The sequence below is a fragment of the Pundamilia nyererei genome, unplaced genomic scaffold (assembly GCF_000239375.1).
Source record: "Pundamilia nyererei isolate P.nyererei 1_Seehausen unplaced genomic scaffold, PunNye1.0 scaffold00006, whole genome shotgun sequence".
In the NCBI taxonomy this organism is placed as follows: Eukaryota; Metazoa; Chordata; class Actinopteri; order Cichliformes; family Cichlidae; genus Pundamilia; species Pundamilia nyererei.
The window spans coordinates 462530-477622 of record NW_005187407.1 but is presented as its reverse complement, the minus strand read 5'-3'; the positions used below and the strand labels follow the sequence as shown (position 1 = coordinate 477622).

The following is a 15093-nucleotide window of genomic DNA, read 5'->3' as shown; positions in this document are numbered from 1 at the left end:
GAAGGAGGCGATCAGTTATTTGTGTAGTGAGTGGCTCCAGGACAATCTTTGATACACGACACACTTGATTGCACACACACACACACACACACACACACACACATATACACACACGCGCGGACTGGGTTTGTGAGGTGGTATGATAAATCAAGGCTGATTCTGTGCCATTAATCTTACAGCAACCACAGGGAGTTTTTGCTCTGCATGAATAACAAGGGTTTCCTATTAAAGTAAGGGTCAACCATTATTCTTTTACAGGTGATTACTCCCTACATAACAAGCCTTTAAAGTGAACGTGACTTTTCATTCATCTTCCATAGCGACAGAATTAACTAATAATAATGCTCATTAGCTGATTTTATACTTTAATTGTGAAAATTCCCGCACAGGTTTGCTGCTAATCAAACAATTAACACGACCAGCAGACCAGGAGCTTTTTGTAGCATCCATGGGGACTAAGACCTGAGGCGAGTTACCCATTTTGTCAACTCAATCAATTAGACCTACTTAAAATAATTCAGCTGTCGAGGTCCTTATTCACACCATGTATTCCTGGTGTTCTTCCCTTCTTCTTGTTCCTCTGCCCTCTGTATATTTCTCTTTTCGGTTTGGCATCCTTCTCGTCCTCTACGGCTGCGGTCAAACTGGATGCACACTGCCATCCTTTCATAAAAGCTGGCACTGCGCCTATGCTTACCGAGATAGGAAAGGAAGCTTAACAGCACTTTTATTTAGCATTTAGAAAATGTGACTAGCGCTAATCATGGCTTCTACTTTAGATACTTCCAGGCCATTTCACTCTGTAAGGAGCTTTCCTTAGCAAAAGAAAAAAAAGACCATCTGACTTCTTTTGATTGATGATCAAAAGAACCCAGCAGCACATCAGGCCCAGATTTCCACCCACTCTAGGCTAGTTTGTTCACTTAGCACGGTCCAGTGCCCCTTCGTGTGTTTGCCTGCTTGCTCATAATGTTAGGAGGTAGAAGGAGATGGAGATAAACTAACTCTGTATTTCTATCATGGTCTCTGTTTTGAGTTTTGGGATGTTTTGGGGTTTCTCTGGTTTTGTGTGTTTGATTATTCTTTGTTCTATATTCTATATTGTCTCCCTGGTTATGTGTTTTTTGGTTACTTTCCCATTTTATTTTTTATAGTCATCTCGTGTGTGTTGTGTTTCGTTTTGCGTCCCCTGTCTCACCGGTTGGATTCTGTTCAGCTGTTTTCCCCGGTGTCTCCACTCTGCTTTAATCTCCTTGTGTTTATTTAGACCCTCAGTTTGCTTCGGTTCTTTGTTGTATTCTCCCTCGGGGTTGGATCCTCCTTTGCAGTTTGTGTTCCTTTAAGATTACTCCGTGCTTGGTTTCCTAGTTTTTTGGACCTGGATTAATTTGTACTTTGGGTAACTTCTGCAATAAAGCTGTCTTTTAGTTTAAACTTGGTTTTCGAGTCCTGTGTTTGGATTTGGTTCCTGCCCGTTATACAGCCAGCATTTACCTGCACGCAACCTTAGCCTTATGTTTTCCTAGCTACAACACAACACGTGACAGAGGACATGAAAGTACATACATGTTTATGTGATGTTGCAGCAATCTTAGGGCCAATATCAAAGTTAGGGTTGGCATAAAAAGTCATCCTATTACCTAAACAGCTGCTTACTGGCCACTTAATCTTTCCCTTCCTTCACGCTACTCAGCCCTGCCTCTCCAGCCACTAGCTTGCCTGCCACTCCATCCTCTCATCCACACTCACTCTCTTCCCTACGTCCCTGCTCTGCCCACTCCAACAGCCTTCCTCCTCAGCCCCACTAAGCCACCAGCTCTCCCCGGCCTCTGCCTGTACTCACCACTACCTGCTTCCCTCCATTACCTCACGGCTTCAAAGAAGCTGCTGTCGTTTGAACTTTTAGTCTGTGTCCTGCATCTGGGTTTGACACTCCCCCCCCCCACACACACACACTTTTTCTCCCTCTGATTGCAAATGTAATAACAGAACGCTCAAAAACACATGTTCACCTTTCAACTATGAAAAGCAAATTTTCAAGCAGATCGCTCTAAAGCATTACATACGTATTACCCCAGAATAACCTTTCACGTCAGTGACTTGTGTGTGTGTGTGCGTGGTTGACTTCCCTCTCCACCTCTGTCGTGACTGTTCTGCCTCACCCTCCAGTGTACAGCGCAAACACCTCACCCTCCCACCCGTCCATGCTTGCATTAATCAAGATGCCAATCTTCATCCGTGAAGCTATTGAGCCTTTCATTCCTACATAATTACCTGTATTAGACTCGTTGCCACAGACGGTGGCTTGCAGAGGGAAACGAGGGGAGCTGGCATGCTTAACCTTCACTTTTCTGCAGGCTAAATGTAAAGCAGGCTCAAATGAATCAATGGGGCCCAGTCAGGATTAACCATTCCTCCAACAGTACATTCAGAGTCCTTTAAGCGATTTATGTAATAGTCATTCAGTCTTTTGTCAAAGCGATACAGGCTAGTGCTATTATATTTGCACTTGCACTTTATGTAATATGCTTCAGGCCCTATTGTAGTGCTCTATTAGAGTCCTGTGAATTTAAATTCCTTTGATTTGTATTTGTTTGTTTTTTTGTTTTTTTATTTAACATGCTGTCACTAATGTCTACAACAAGCATCTAAAAGACCGTTAATCTTCATCATGACAGTGTAATCAGACAAACAGACAAATACTGAGAAAAGAAAAATCAAACAAAATAACGTTTAAATTATAAACAAAGGAAGACGAGAAATTCAAAGTAAAACTGGAGGGAACACGAGTGATCATGATGATTTCAGTGTAATTAAGAAGCCATGGGTGAGAGGTAGTATAAAAGTGACTGAGGTTGTGAGACTTTTGAAACGTGTGTGCGTGATTATGGACACAGTACTTCATTTTTAGGCACTTGTGCTGTCTCTCCTGCCTGAAGTGGCTCTTTATGATAAGTGGGATCACTGAAAGGTTAATTGGTCTGCTGTGACTCTCCTGGGTTCTCTGCACACTTCATATGCCAACCCAATGATGGTCAAGTCGAAATGCGTGAATGTGAAAATCAATGAACAGTTTCTGGTAAACAACCAAGATGTGCCAGGTTTTTAATTCAGTCTTTAGGAAACAGTGAAGGTGATGAGGGGTCTGATAGTAAATACATAATGAAGAGAACTGATTTGCCACTAACACTATCGCTACTCCATCCTTCAGTTCTCTCAGGGAGTTAATAACAAGAGCGGTGGCAGAAAAGCAGCACATACTCAATAGTAAATTTGACACAGTCTAGGCAGAAAGTTAGCACATAAATCCACGTGTAACAGCTGTGCTCTTGGAAAGGTGCGTATCTAAAAGTCCAATCAAACATCAAAGATGTTTGTCCCAGCCAAAAGTTAAAATCGGTCAATATAAAACTCACTAACCACTTTATCAGGTACAGCTGTTCAGCTGTTAAACTAAATATCTAATGAGCCAGTCACATGGAAGCAAGCATTTATGTAGACATGGTCAAGATGACTTTTAAAGCTAAAACTGAGCATGAGAATGGGAATGGGAAGGAAAGGCGATTTAAGAGTTTGAATGTGGCATGTTGATGACAGACAGACTGGTCTAAGTATTTCACAAACCGCTGATCTACTGGGACTTCCCCACACAGCCACTACTACAGTTTACAGAGCATGTTCCAAAAAAAGAGGAACTATCCACTGAGCAACGGTTCTCTGGGTGAAAATGCCTTGTTGATGCCAGAGATCAGAGGAGCATGGTCAGACTGCTTCGAGCTGGCAACAGTAACTGAAATAGTAACCCACTTATTACAAGAAAATTTTGCAAAAGAGCATCTCTGAATGCACAATGTGTCAAACCTCAAAGCAAGGTGAGCTACAGCAGTACAAAACCACACCCGGTGCCTCCTTTCAGCTGAGAACAGAAAACAAAAGCTTCATTAGAACCAGACAGTAAAAGACTAGTCTGTCTGATCTGATGAGTCTCAATTTCTGCCTTGACATTCAGATGGTGGGGTCAGAATTTGCAAAAACAACATGAAAGCATTTAGTCTGCCCTCTATCAACGCTTCAGGCTAGTGGTATAACGGTGTGGGGGATATTTTATAGGTGCACTTCAGGCCTCTTAGTACCAAGTGAACATCAGCCTACCTGATTATCACTGATGACCATGTCCATCTCTTTATGACCCAAGTGTACCCATCTTTTGATGGCCGCTTCCAGCAGGAAATACACCGTATCACAAAGCTCAAGTCGAACTATTTTTTTGAAGATGACACTCTACTCAAATGGCCTCCGCAGTCACCAGAGCTCATTCCAATAGAGCACCTTTGAGATTTAGTGGAAATCTTGGATGTGCAGCCAACAAATCTGAAGCATTTATGTGATGCCATTGTGTCAATATGGAGCAAAATCTCTGAGGAGTGTTTCCAGGACCTTGATAAAGCTAGCACAAAGTATTCTGCAGGCACAAAGGGTACCTAACAAAGTGTTCAATAAGTGTATATAAGCCTATTATACTACAGAAGTAACTTTGAGTTTTTTGAGTTTAACCATGTGGTGGCACTTAACTAAATTACAGTTATCCCCACCTCCCTATTTATTTGGATAGAGGATTGGTAAACCTACAGCTTAAATGTAGTTACATCAGCATGGTTACATGTTCAGATGTTTTGAATTTGGCAAATTTACTTTCTTTCATAAACTATAAGAAAATAAAATCCCCTTCAGAGAAACTCTTAGAAATACTTATATTTTATCAGCCCAATTCAGCCTCGCGACAAAGTAACATGCTCCCTACTTCTTGCTAGTAAAAGTACTTAATTCACTTAATTTGGTTTTGGTGACAGAGGGAGTAGAAAAATCAATACAAAAAGGGTCATATTCCAACTCGAGCCCTAAGCTTACAGCTGACAGAGGAGCTATCTGCAAGAAACAGGAAATGTTCATCCAGTCTGATGCTTTGACCACACAGGTGCATCAGTATGTATCACCAATGGAAATCCCACCAGCTGGGTTATCTGGATACCAATCAACATCCTGTGCAATATAGTTGAGAATACACAGCTCACACTCTGCTTTGATTTTATGCTTTTTTATTATGGAAATGATCAAAAATGCATGTGAATTGAAATTTATCTGACAAAAAAAAGAAAAATTCATCTTTTCTGCAGGATGCTGAAGCCTTTGATGACAACTATTGATGTGAGTCTTCTTAGATATGCAGGTGGCTCAATTTTGGCACTATTCAGTTATTTTGCACACACGCAGGTCTCATTTATTCACGTAAGGATAGCCACACACTCTCATTTAATATCATTTCCTTCATGCTAATTCTGTCCTCTTCCTGTCTTTTCCTCTGGCGCTGTGAATAAGTCAGATGATACGGACTCTTTATCACTGCTACATATTAGTAATGGTCCTGCTGCACATCAAACGTTACACATTTCCATGCAGTTCAGATTTCTAGTAACATCACTGAGGATTCAAACTGTTCCTCCCCCTTTCGTGTGCATAATTTATTAATTAATACATGTCAATTAGGCCACAGCAAACAGGAAGCCATCCCTTTTTCATAAACAGAATTTTTCATTAGGCTCCCTTTTTTTTTATTGGTTGACCTTTTGGGAGGATTAAGACGAAACAAAAAAACAGTTGGCTTGGCTTTTGTAGAAACAGCTGAAAGTGGTATCTAAACAGGCCTTTTTCTTTTTTTTGTGGATTTAGTTTGTTTTTCATCTGTTCCTTGATGCTGCTTTCTTTGTCTTCCTGCAACACCATCTGCAGAAAGTGTCTGAGCATTGCCGAAGGCAAACTGAGGGCATTTCCTTATTTTCTCTATTAAAAGAAAAGAAGAAGATGAAGAAGCATTACCTTACCGATGTCAGTTTATTAATATATGCTATTTCATTTGACTTTCAAGGACTAAAAAGGGTCACTCACGTGTGGAACGATGTGTGCTAAAAGAACAGGTGTGTGATCTTGAAATTTATCTAACACTTTAGTTTGTCAGGCTACTTAACAAAGCGGCTGTGATCAGCAGCTGGAATAAAATACAGGGTTGCACCATTACAATTTCAAGCCCGAGGTAGCCTGCACTATACTCAGTATGTGCAACCCCTCATCTTCAGTCACATCATTCATCTCTGTGCTCAGAATTTAGCAATTGGTTTTTATCGGAGAATAAATCTTAAATGGATTCTGGGTGAAGCCCAGAGGGGAATGAGAGAAGTCTCAGAAGTGGGAAGAACTTAACACAAAACGGAGGAAGAGAGCAGGGGACTGAGAGAGGAGATGAAGGAAGAGCGATACCTGCAGAAGATGCAGTAAATCTCCTGGTTAAAAACAAACAAACAAATAAACAAAAAAAGCCGTTAAGTTCAAATTTATCTGAAAGCATAGTGAGCTTTCAGGAAGTCACCAACACATTTGAAGCAAAAAACACAAAGGTTTTATCTGCTCTGTCTCTGAATGCAGAATGCATACTGTTTGCAACCGCGTCTATTTTGGACACTGTAATAACCACAGCTTCCAGCATGTTACTCTTCAATATGAAAGCCTCACTTACAGGTTTGTCTGCTCAGTAAAAGGGTCGCTGTAACAACGCAGGTTTATATTTGGCTCCATGGTGAGAATTACTGGCATTTACAACCAGGTGTGTTTTTACTGCTTGGCCTAGTGGTTAATGTAGCTGTAAAACACAGCATCCCGTGGGGTAATAAAAATTAACTTCAGTTCATCTTCCACAGCACACAGTGATCACAGCAGTTTTCCCTGTATTATATTCGGAAAGTGAAGAAGGGGTGCAGTGGTCTGCAAATCAGTATTATTTAAATTTAGCACCTTTATTAATAATATTAAAAGAAGCTGCACAAGGAAAAACAACAAAACACAAAGGGATTCCAACTGGATGCAGACAACAGATGACATCATGGGATTTCCGGGGATTTACAGTACAGCAGAGTGCATTCGAGACTAGGCGTGCTTCATTGTACGCTGACATCAAGGTTTTTATTGAAAGAGAAAATGTGTACATCTCTAGGGATTCTGTGAAGGCCTTGAGGCTTGATCACTCATTAGAAAATGACTGACATTTCTTTGTGAAGTGCAGAGTGTGAAAGCAGCTGCACAAAGATGGCGTTAATAGTACATCATACCTCCCTCCTACTACACTTGCAATTGTGAAGAGGGTGGCGGGGGGCAAGTTCTGAAACACCTCCCTCCCTGCTAGGCATGTGCAGCTGCTGTTATATGCAAATTGTCTTTCTATTCGTAGACACTCTCGTCATACATGAAGCCACAGGATTTCTTTTTCTTTCTATTTCAAGCAAACATTTCAGTTCAGTTAAAATAAATATGTATATTTTATTGAGACATTGCATGCATGCATCATATAAAAATGTTGCAAAGTCTGCAACTTGCAACATCACTAAGACCGTAGGTTGTAAAAGCAAAACAGACACATTGCAGTGACGCATCCTTTTGTTTACTTGCTATCACAGCAGCATTTTGGACAAAATAGGATGTGCAAAAAAAAAAAAGAGATTACTGAGAGAAAACTAGAAGGCGGGTGATAAAGAAGCCACAGCCTGGTTGTACTGACATGTCACCCTGAAGGTGAGGTAGATGAATCAGTTTGTTTCAAAGAGCCCCCTATCTGGTAGCCTCAAGGCAGAAGAATAAACGTCTGGAAGGGACAAGACCAGATTTTTCTTGGCTTCAAGCGTGGCTCTGTGATGCTCTGGCCTGAGAATAATAAAATGAGATGAAAGTGCCTGAAACCTACTGTTAGGAGAAAACTTTGCAGAAAAGTCAAGAAGGCAAAGCTTGATAAAAGTGAAAACTAGAAGAGATAGGGTCAAGATACTTGAAATCCAAAGCGCGTTTCCTTACCTGTGCAAAGGGGAAAGGTCACTCTACTGTAATATATCCGAGTCTTATTGCAGTTTTTGTATCCGTGCACAATAATGGTGTTCTGAAGATTGAGCATTAATGTCCTGAGGGTTTTCTTTGATGCAAACATGATCAATGTCATCCATGAATTAAATATTGGTAAATTTTGACACTTAACAGATTTAAGATTCATCACTCCACGCAGCCACTGCGCCGACCTTCCCTGGCAGAGTTTATACACCCTTCATGCATCAAACCCACATCCGGAACAGGCACGCTGCCAAACATCTTATGCAAGATTAATCACACTTAAAATGCAGTCAACAGGCTGTGAAATGAGAATGGCGAGCAGGTGGTAATGTTTCTTTACACACAGTGTAGAAGACTAAATAAATGTCAAGCCTGTCTAGATAACATAAAGACCAGAGGCCTCAAATCTAATGTAAAAAAAAAATACACAAGGCCTGTGCCGCTTTCCGTGCACATGTTGGTGCCTACAAAACCAAACTTGATGGGAGAATGTGCGCACCTGGGCAGAAACTCTGATCCATTCATGTGCACAAACGTCTGAGAGGCAGAGGAAACTGACAAGGCAGATGGTGCATTTGTGAATAAAATGAAATTAGTACACATATATGAAAGCCTGACTCACACATTTAGTCTCACTTTTAACTGCACGTTACTTCAGAGCCGGTTTAACAGTCAAACCTGCAGTCTTATTCGCGTGTGTGGGATTAGGCAAGCACCTTTTAACTGTAAAATATATGAAATCCCAAATCAAATTCTGCTCAGTATTTCATCAGCACCATCTCGCTATCACATTTCCCACTCCTGGAGCACCGGAGAGCAAGTCAGCCTGTATGCTGCCTCACTCACACCTGTGGTTAGCTGAGCAGTTGCAGTTGTGCGACGCGGCAGGTGGATTTAGGAAGGTTTTGCCGCACTTTACCTATCAACTGTGAACACAGGCCGACTCCATTTAACTTCACACGGGCTAAAATAATGACTTTCAGTGTTAGAAATTCAAGACAAGAAAGTGCATGAAATAACTGCAGATCAAAGTCTCGGTAGCTTTAATCTCCTAATTCTGTGCATGTATAACTAGTCAGATTAGTTGTGGTTCAGTTTTTGTGTTTAAAATTGTGTCTGTAAACACAATCTGTGTCGTGCAGCGCACAGAGTGCACTGAAAACTCTGCGACGCACTCTGTTCCTCTTCCAGTCACCACACCCCGTAGATGCACATATGGATTGTCTAAATCTGCAGCTTCAACATCTTCTTTTCTTTGATCCCTTTTCCTTCAGCCTACTAATTGGCTGTCCCTTCTTAACCCGCTTTTATTGGATGTCACTTCCTGTTAGATAAAAGTTTTTCCTCTCCACGGTCGCTGAGTGATTAGTCACAGAGCATCAGAGAATCAGATTCTCTCTAACATTGTAGGATTTTTACCTTATAATATAAAGCACCTCAAGATGGTTGTCAGTTGGTGCTGTATAAATAAACCTGGAAATACTGCTTGCAAAGCTGCATGAGGGACGCGGGCACTACACGCGAGTATAAATGGACTGGAAGAGCCATTGATCAGCAGGCTTATTTCAGTTCATTAGTATTCACCAGGTGCTTTGCCTTGACCATTTATGGCATCAAGAAGGCAGAACAATAGGCTGGTCCACATGAGCACATTTCCAGGTGGATTGCGGTTTATAAAGGGAACACTGCATGCAGGTGTGCATGAGCACACGTTTCAGAAATGTGATTATTCCTTTTTGGAGCACGCCATTTTCAGCTTTTGTGCACATGTCCACTTTTAGTATGCTTCCAATGCACTGTTTTATAAATGAGGCTCCAGACAGATAAAACAAATTCACCTAAGCCAAGTTTTGGCAGGGTTGAGAGGAAAACAGACATAATTTCCCTGAGTGCTTGAGTATGTCCCCTTTGTATTGAGCTGCTAATCGAATTACATGTTCAAATATGCAGGACATTGGTCCCCTTGCTCATAAATAAATAAACAGGTAGATAGGCAGTAGCTCGAAATCAATTAACATCGTTTGCACTCAACCAGACAAATCAGAGATAAAGAGACCACTAGTGTCAAGTGTGCCAGTGACCCCTGCTGTGCATGATGCAATAAAATATTCATTTAAGTGAAAATATTTGTTGAAAGCGGTTTAAGCGCAAAGAGAAACTGCCATTATGCTAATGTGCTAAACATTAAAAACAAAATACTGCTTGAGTTACTTTGGTGGGTAGCCTCTAATCTTTAATCATGAGAGGGATTCCAACAAGAGTCAGAGCAGTGGCTTTGTTTTTTCAGCTTTTGTCAACTGATGATCTCTTGGAGCTCTGCTGCCTTTCGTGAGACGCCGGCAAAAGAGGACGGAGAATTAAATAAATCATTACGTGCTGTCCGATCCTTTTATTCCATTACATTGTTGTCCATTTTCTTTACTTCATATCCTGCCGCTGTCTCTTGCCGTGCTCATCCTTCAGTCACTTTTCCGCTTCTCCTCCTCTGATCCTGTTCAATTTAATTTCCCAGCTCTTTTCATTAAACATCGTGTCATCCACTTCCCCTCTGCTCGTCCTGCCAGCTCTCACCTGTACGCGCTGTGTGACAACTGGCTTTAATGTGATTTTTTTAAATCATCAAATGATTTAGGCTTGAATTGAAATGTACCTCCCCTCCCCTGTTACCACTCTTCCAGACACATTAAATTTCTAACCGTTACCTTCACCGCGCCCCTTTGTCTGTTCACCTCACTGCAAACCTGTTTACCTTGTCCTCGATACAAGCACATGGCCTGGAAGCTCCCCTGCTGGGCTCTAATTGGTGATCGAGATGTGCGCGGGAAGGAGACGGGAGCAGCGTTTGGCCCATTTCTATTCCCTCATCACATTCACAGGGCCACAGTCACATCTGCGTAACCATGGTGATGCTGATAAGGTGACTCATGACTATTCATCAATGGCGCCACCTGATTGGACAGCCCCCGAGAGCCTTGCAAAACGTATTCATCAGCGCAGCCTGTGTCCCTGCTCTACCTCAATATGCCCCTCAGGATGATGAGGAAGCATCTCTGCTTCTGTTTGTTTTTAACACCCGCTTCTTGTCTTCACCTCACCTCCCACCTCTCCCCTCTAATTACCTGTCCTCTCTTCACGTCCCACCTATACGTCTCCCAACGGTCTCTCTCTCGTCTCTAACCCAGTGGTCTGCTCTCTTCGCTCTGTCTCAGTTGATGAAGACATCAATCACGTGCACATGTGACATGAACTGTTGCTCATCTCGCCGTGTCCCTTGCTGCTACTTAGAAATCTTGCACGTATCTCACACAGGTTATTTAATCACCGCAATAACGTTGGAGTAGTTTCTGACTAATAACAAAGGGAGAAAAAAAATTATTTAATCATATTTCCCCTGGACATGTTTTTGTTTTTAGTAAAGCGCAGTTTTAAAGCCCCACAAGAGACACCAAATGTGACTCATCAGCCAGTTTTTCTCCCATTAGTAGTGTTATTTTATTCCATTTCAAAGGTCATTTGCTCTTGTCATTATCAGTTTTTCCAGTAACCCTTTTAAATAATGTGCTTTCCTTGATTCAATACAATATTATGAATCAGTTTGAGCGATCTATCTTGCAGGCAGCTGTTCCTTTGGATGTTGTTAACATGATGACCTTTGACCTTAGATCTCCCAAAAGGAGATGCAGGGAGCTCATCAGAGCTCACTGACCTTCAAGTGAAGTAAAGCTTGCAGTTTGCAGACTAAAATCCACAGTTTAGTGCAGAAAGCTGTATTTACATGCATTTGCAGCCCACATCATGTCGTTCGAACTGTAAGGTAGATAATAATACACACCAAGACAGATTGGAAATGTGTGGGAACCTATAAGCGCCAGGCTGTAATAGCCATTTTGACATTTCTATCTAATCTTTCACTATGATTCACACAGAAATGAAAACCATGTGGCAGATTTACAACAGGAATGAAAGTATCATTTTTTTACTCAGCTGAAATCTGTCATTTATATTTTGGCTAACAATCCCACTACAGTGTTTTGTGAAGAGAAATTTTCCGTTTTTATTTTCCTCTCTGATGTTTCAAAGAGCCAAGACGTGGCCCAACATTTGAAGCTCAACCCAAGTTCAAGTGTATGACTGGATATATAGCATCAGTAGTTTTTCTTTCTTATTTTCAAACACAGCAATAAGAGAACAAATTCAGAGAAACATCCTCAGACTGATTCAAAAAATGAAATTAATAGAAAATAATTTGTTACTAAAACAAGTGTCACAGGTCTCTGTGATTTTTAAGGATGAGCCAGTTTATCAACTATATGATTGCATGTTTCATTAATACATATGCAGGCAATCCTGCTACTGTTTGCTGCTATGCAATACTATCTACCCTCTTATTTCTCCTGCTATATGGCATCTCTGATCTCTGACCTCTCTTGTTTTTCAGGATTACCAGAAAGCTGCCAGTTAAGAATCCAGATGGACAGCGGTCAGTGATGGGCAGCTTGCACATAGCTCAGGGAACATTATGTGAGAGCACAGATATATTCTGTTTAGGTGGTAGTGTAGCTGTCGTGGGGGATGGGTGATGAAGGAGGTATGCACTGAAATAAAAATTCCAGTTTTGAAATGTGTGGAGTTTGTGCTGTAAAGTATAAATACTTCAGGATGTCTAAATAAGAAATGAAGTCATTCATGCTGTCTGAGCATACATGACAGCCAATAAGGATTTAATGTATGCTCAAAGAGCATACAGCTATGAGTTAGCTTCGCTGGCTGTATGTAAAAGATGGGCCTAGCTTTTCCGTCTGAAAAGCAAAAAAAAAATCATAAAAGCTGCAGTCTCTGTAATGGCCAGCAGAGGGCGACTCCTGTGGTTGCAAAGAGAGGTCAGATTGTATGAAAGCCTATTGGAAAATGACCTTGCAGCTCATTTGTCCACTTGATGACCTCGGTAAACATTAGGTATGAATAGATTTGCTTATGTCTTATTTGCTGGTTTCTCTTAATGAATACAAATGATGTGTGCATATATAGTATTGTGCAAAAGTCTTGAGCCACCCATCATTTGCAAACGGGCAAACATAAATGGAAATGCAGCATAAAAGACAAAAGCAGAGTTTGTATCATTCTAAAAAGCAATATGTGGTATGACCACCTTTTTTCTTTATCACAGGCAAGCTTTCTAGGGATTTCTTTAAGTAGTCTTCAGGAATAGTTTTGTAGGCTTCATGATGGGGATTCAAAGCTCTTCTTTGGATGTTGGCTTCCTTTTGTTCCATTCTCTGTCAAGATGATCCCCGCTTCAATAATGTTGAGGTCTGAGCTCTGGGGAAGCCAATCATGACTGATAGTGTTGCACTGTGTGTTTTTTACTGCATTGGTAATGTGTTCGGGATCACTGTCATGATGCAAAATGATGGTATTTAATGATGGTTTAAAATCTCACTTTATAGTTCATGTTCATGATGCCATTAATTTTGACAACAACACTGGCTGAAACACAGTCCCAACTCATGTCCAAGATGATGGCTGTAGACACTTAATACTGCACCTCTCTCCAGAGCTCGTCTGCACAACACTGACAGTGATTTGAACCAAAATTCCAACTTTGGATTCGTCATTTCCTAAAATCTGTTGCCACTGATTTTCTGTTCAGTGCTTGTGTCATTTGGCATACATAACCTCCCTATTTCTCCCTATTCTCCATATTTAGGAATGGCTTCTTCACAGCACCCTTCCACTGAGACCATTTCTGATGAGGCTTCAGTGATTGGTCAGGTCTTCGCTGGATCTTTTCACAGCATGACTTTCAGATACTGTACATCTGCTGTAGATAACTTTTTAGGTCGGCATCTTTTGTGTTGTTAGGTGCCTTTTTATGATTCATAGGTTGGTAAATGGCTTAACAAAAAAAAAAGATCACATTACCCTGAAAATGGTCTGGTTCAAGGAGTGGACTGAAAAAAAAGCAAATGTGAAAAAGCATCTGATGTCCAAAGACAATCTTTGGATGACCTTTACCAAGCCTGGAGAACTATTGCTCAAGACCACTAATATGTTTTATATCCAGTCTGCCGTAAGTTTGTTAGTTGTGTTGTATTTGTAGTGCAAAACTAATCAGTTGATTATCAGTTAGTTGACTGAGGGAAAAATAATTGGCAAATATTAAGAAAACTGGTTTGAAACCATTTTAAGGAACAATTTGCAAACAGAATCTAAATTAATATTCTCTTGTGAAAATTTGCTTTCTCATGCTAAGTGAGAGAATCTCACAGTGTGTGTTTGCTTTGTAATGGATAACGAGAAATGTCACATCAAGTCAGGCTCTTGAAAAGTTGTTGTTTTTTTACATTCAATGAACCAACCAATTACTCTGGAATGAAAATAATCATCGAGGAAAATTAAAAAATAAAATTAGTCACTGATGATGATGACTGCATGACTAATTAAACCCTAAAAACATGATTGCCGAGGTGAAAAACATTTGTCAGTCAACAGCACAGCTTCTTACGTATAACAGTCCCAAGTAACCCAAGCTCTTTATCATCATCTAAAAGAAACCACTGGCCTTTAATCACAGAGTGATGAACAAAAAGATTTAATTTGTGTAGGAAAAACATTGACTCTGCCATTTATAAAGCTAATGTTAACATACATGAAGGCAAAGGTGTACATATGGAGATCTTTGAGGCTGGACTACATTTTATATGAGGTTCATTTAAAAGAAGTCATGCTCATATTGCAGGTTTATAGCAAACATTAAAATGCCATTTTCGTCTGGGCATGCAAGGGAATTTGTGTTTTATTAACACATTATGAAGACTAAGATGTTTTCAAAAATAAAAAATAAAATGCACTATCTTCCTAACCCTTACAAAAAGAGACCTCTTATTTTTTTCAAATCACAAGTTTGTTTGTTTTTCACTAGATTTCACAGACCAACCCTATAAAATGTACATATTTAGTACATTTAATTTGAGGTATGTCCTCCTCTCAATGTGAGCCAAGCAGTTACCCATTTGAGCATGGACTCTACACATGTCCAGATGTGTTGTTGAATTGCTCTCTGTTCCTGAACGAGTGTGACTGTGCAATGGTAGTAGCTGCCTCGGATAAACATGTTGACCCACTATGTTCTAGGCATGCTCAGAACATAGTGGACATATCAGGACTAAA

At 40.6% G+C, this 15093-nt stretch overlaps 1 protein-coding gene across 1 annotated transcript in view; it reads right to left on the bottom strand.

Annotated features, from left to right (window-relative positions):
• The window catches only part of pde4d (phosphodiesterase 4D, cAMP-specific), a 203691-nt gene that overhangs the window by 164343 nt on the left and 24255 nt on the right, over window positions 1-15093 (bottom strand). The gene's annotated exons all lie outside the window — the stretch shown is intronic.